The following is a 4,805-nucleotide window of genomic DNA, read 5'->3' as shown; positions in this document are numbered from 1 at the left end:
TCCACACAGCTCGACGTCGCCTTCCGACAGCCACCGGAGCTGGGAAACTGTTCTGATGTCGAAGTTCTTGTGCTACGGTCAAACGCTTTGACGGGCCACATTCCGGACGATCTCTCTGGGCTCGGCGTTTGAACGTGCTTGACAGGTGAAATCTTAGAGGAGATTTCTAAGTGTTCGTCCTTGACCGCTCTGTTGCTGGACTCAAATCATCTTTCGGGTGTGTTACATGAACATGCTCATTATTGTTTCTTAGTTGCTTTCTACGTGTGGGAATTAGAGATAAATGGCGAAATCACCAGAGCAAGAGCACCCCAAGAAGGCCTTTGGATGGGCAGCCATGGATTCTTTGGGGGTCTTCTCGCCCTTCAAATTCTCCTGAAGGTACCGCTTCTCTTTTGTCATGCAATATAATCACTTGATAAGTAAACTTTTTCTTTATGAATAAGTAAACTTTTTCATTCAACAACTAAGCAGACAAGCTGAAACACGACATGAAATACATGTAAAAACCAGGCCCTGTTTCAGACCCCCCAAAACAGAGCACAAAAACTAAAACACAAGAAAACTAGCATCAAGCCTACAAATCCACAATAATATTCCAGTTTTGAGAAAGAAGAAGATTTGCCCGAGTCTTCTTAAAACTGCCCCTGCCAAAAAGTCTGGATCGCACTTCCTAGAGTGTAAATTTTTATATCAAAAGCTCGTTAACACTGCAATTTGGACTTGCGGAGTTACGGGTACTTGTGAAAGCTGTGCATGCCATGCATCTTAGTTTTCCATCAATCATAATATTAGAATTTCATGTAGTACTCCTATTTTACAAAAAAGACATGCAATGGACATATGTTCTTGCAGTCTCCGTGACAAAAAAGAAGGGGCCCTTGCAATGGAGAGGTTAGGAAGCACGATTCTACCACCTATGCGCAGTATGTGGGGAACAAGCGCAACGAGAAGAGGTTGGTTAGGTGGAGGTGAGACGTGTGGGCGAACATGGTGGAAAGAAAGCTGTATATCAGGCTTGCAAAATAAAGAAAAAGAAGAAGATAAAAATTAGAAGAAAAGGAGGAGAAAGGGGTGGGGTGAGTATTATGCTTCTGTCCGACACCTGTTATCGACTACACAAATGTTTATCTCTATGACATGAATAATTAACGTGTCTATTATTTGGAGAAGGAAGATACGTGGTCTCACATAGTCATGAACAGGTGGCAAGTTTACATGGATTTGGGCTGAGAAAACAAAGTCTGATGAATATGTCTTCAATAGGCTTGACATCCAATATGAATGTCAACGCGAATCACTAAGCAGTAGTGAACTCAAACTACAACCGATTGTCCATAGCCACATTCCAGAACCTAGTGCCAGAGGCAACAGTGTTTCCTTTGAAGATTAGGGAGAGAGAGAAGGCAGTGCTAGAAGGGCCCATTATATTTGCATGGATTTTTCGGTTACGTATTGAGAAGTGGGCAAGACTAGCTGTTGAAGAGACCATGCTCTGTTTTAAACCTCCAAAACAGATCTCTCTCTCTCTCTCTCTCTCTCTCTCTCTCTCTCTCTCTCTCTCTCTCTGTGTTTTGTGCCCCGCCGGTGTTCGTAATGACTAGGTGAAAAACAAGTATTAAACACGAGACCAAGAGAGTACCTGGTACAGAACCTACAGACGAAAACAACAAACTTGAATTATCAAAAACAAAAAGTAAACAAAAATGGAAAACTTGAAGTATTAAACGTGAGTTTGAGTGCTAAAACCATTTAAAAGTAAGCATACATTTAAAACATATAGATTGTAACTTCTTATTATATTATTCCTGTCTAACAATAAATCTTTACAACGCCATGAATTTCAATAAGAGACATACTATACAAAGTAAATGTTTGGTCGATCCACAATGAACTATTACTTTTAGCGAGGTTTACGCCATTACAAAGAAATGACTCCGTCTTACTGTGTTATCTGAAAAGATTTGGAAAAATAAAGGGTGAGTTTGACAACTCAGTAAGGAAATCGCAACAATAAAAGTGAAATTTTCTTTTCAGGAGTTTTAAATAAAATTCAAATAATTTAGCAGATAAAGAAACAGTTAAATAACATGCAAATAGATCAAATGCAGCATGGTGCTGAATCATTTATACAGTGTGTCAGTTTTACCCTCCACCGGCCCACCTTCCGCAATTTAACCATGTGCGGCGCACGTTACGTTTGGCACATCCAAAAGGACCGATCCCGAAGGACCTAATCGCTCATCCTGTCGTCACAGAGAAGAGCTGACGGATTAGGAACTTCCCTAGGTGAAGCCCTCCCGACTAATAGCCCACACTTTTGATGTGGTTGCCACGCTACCCAAATAGATCCGGATCAAAACACGATGCAACCGTGGGGTAAAACTTTGTGGAATATATGCACATATAATTACGATAATATCATCATTATCCGCTCACAAGGAGCACATGCAACATAAACGATATGATGCACAAATACAACTATACAGAATCTCATGAAATCATCATATAGCTCATATACATTTTGAGAACCATTGTTCCATTATCTTAATTCACAATTCATACTTTGAAAGCTATAATCATATAATCACATGATTTCCCAATCACATTTGATAATGAGAGTAATATCATGACAGAATTTAAAGTGATAATCAATATAGCGAAATGAAGGAGTTTTAGGAAAATCCCCAACTTTTTCATTTGAAAAGTTTTATTAAAATTTTGCCAGGGTTTTTAGGTTGTGTTCCCTTACCTCGACTAGTCATTAGCGTCGGGGTCGAGCTTTTACCTAAATAAATTGAAAGTAGAAGCTTAGAAGAATATTCTAAAATTTGTAGTCTAAAACATAATTAAAATAATCATAACACGTAACAAGAGGTCTTCAAATTATACTACCCATCAATAATTCATAAGTCCATATTACTACTTAGTGACTAAATCACCAACGCTCTAGAAATTTTAATATGAACTCTTTTGGCCTAACCCGTAGAAACTCTCCTAAAACAACTACTCTCTTGAATTGACCAATCCTTAGTCCGAAATTCCATATCCAACAAAACAAAAATTAAGCTGAACTCATTAAAGTTTATGGCAACATACTAGAACCTTATCCAAAGCATAAACACCATCTGATCATCAAGAGAGAACTCAGTTCTCATCAAATTGTCCCAAAACATGATAAATCCCCACGCCTTTAAGTAGAAACTCCATGCACTAAAAAAAATTCATTCAATAATAAGATCATAAATAGAAAACCAACGTTCTCAGGCAACCCATAATTTTTCCTCAACTTAACTAAATGAAATCAACAATTCAAACATAAATTAATGTCTAAAACCTTCAATATTCACCATGTTTTTACTACTAAAAGTTCTCCACAATCGGCTATCCACAACCTAAGAATTCCAATTACATAGTATCACCAAAATGAATAAAAATAAGAACTCAGAATTTTACAAAGTCAAAATCACTCAAAACATAGAGAAACCCATTCAGTCTCAATTTGAATATCCAAAGAAATCAACCCAAAAGAGATTCTACCAATCTTAGATACCTATAACAGATTGAAATGAAGTTTTAACAATTCTACAAAATCCATTGACAAACCATGTATCAATTTTCATCACTAAAACATAGAATAGTTGATATGATTCTCCCCCACATTATCCAAAAATATCCAATCGGTTTACCTATAGAAAGACACTCCAGAATAATTGTCTTCCTCTTTTCTACCAAAAATTATTCTTAAAGCAAAAAAGTTTGCTCAATTAATCTACAACACTCCACCGATTTCATCTCCAAACACACCCAGATTTTTACTGCCCATTACCCGAAACCCATCAACAATTTCATAGAAATTACACACTTATAAATCCATAATGAAATTACTAGAATTGTAAGGATTTTCTCAGAAAACTACCGGAGGTATCACTGAAGCTCGTCAATGTAGGACTGGTTTTTTCGGATCTCACGGTTTCTCGGGTCTTCCTGAATCGGGTCACCTCCAGTTCTCTTCCTCGAGTCCTCGGGTTACGGGTTCACCGGAATCGCCACTGAAATCGCCGGAATCGCACTCCAAGTCATCGGAAATCACCACCGACGACGACCCATAAAAAACCCAGCTCTATCTCGCCGGAAATTGCGTCCTCCGGTGTAACAAGTTTTCTGGTTTAATAGGAATTTAGAGTAGAAATGGAGAGAAATAGAGAAATGGAAGAAGAAATTAAAATGGAATTAACACTGATAATAGGCAAATTCGAGGATGCCTAAAACCTCCACGAGTGATTCGAGGTACTCCCCCTCCATTTTCAGCCAAAGACTGGATACCAATTTTCATACCTAAAACATTTAACTAGTCTTGTTTATATAGACCCACCTAAAGGCCACTAACTAATAGGTCACTAACTAATAAGGCCCAAGGCCCATTAAACTACTAAGGCGGCCCATTACTAATATATCTGTTACAATACCGACCCCTTTAAGCACCTTACCCACAAGGTGCGATTATTTTTGCGTAAAAAATATAAAAGCTTCAAAAGTTGGTTGCTGCCCTTTCTTTGTGAACAAAAATATCGCTCCAATTGTTGTAGGCCCATTAACCCACAAAAAGCAGCCCTTTCTCAAGGATAAGCAGAACTGGTTCCCATGCAAGTGGTCCCATGCACAAGATCCAGCCCATTGTAAAATCCACAGTCTTCTAGAAGCAAAAGGATAAGCCATCTTCACGCATGAGAGAGAAGAAAAAAAAAGAAGCCTCCTTCAGCTTTGAAATGAAATGGACTCCAGCTGTCTTTCATTTTTGAAAA

The 4,805-nt window shown here is 38.2% G+C and overlaps 1 long non-coding RNA gene across 1 annotated transcript; it reads right to left on the bottom strand.

The window, feature by feature from the left end:
* Positions 1–222: 222 nt before the first annotated feature.
* Positions 223–4,129, bottom strand: LOC133865464 (uncharacterized). The gene is made up of 3 exons (XR_009899738.1): positions 3,920–4,129; positions 2,753–2,788; positions 223–392 (listed from the first exon to the last, which is right to left on the bottom strand). It is a non-coding gene; the product is annotated as an uncharacterized LOC133865464 (long non-coding RNA).
* Between the last annotated feature and the right edge of the window lie 676 nt (positions 4,130–4,805).

Source organism: Alnus glutinosa, chromosome 4 (genome assembly GCF_958979055.1).
Source record: "Alnus glutinosa chromosome 4, dhAlnGlut1.1, whole genome shotgun sequence".
NCBI classification, from domain to species: Eukaryota; Viridiplantae; Streptophyta; class Magnoliopsida; order Fagales; family Betulaceae; genus Alnus; species Alnus glutinosa.
This window is presented reverse-complemented; position numbering and strand designations above follow the sequence as displayed.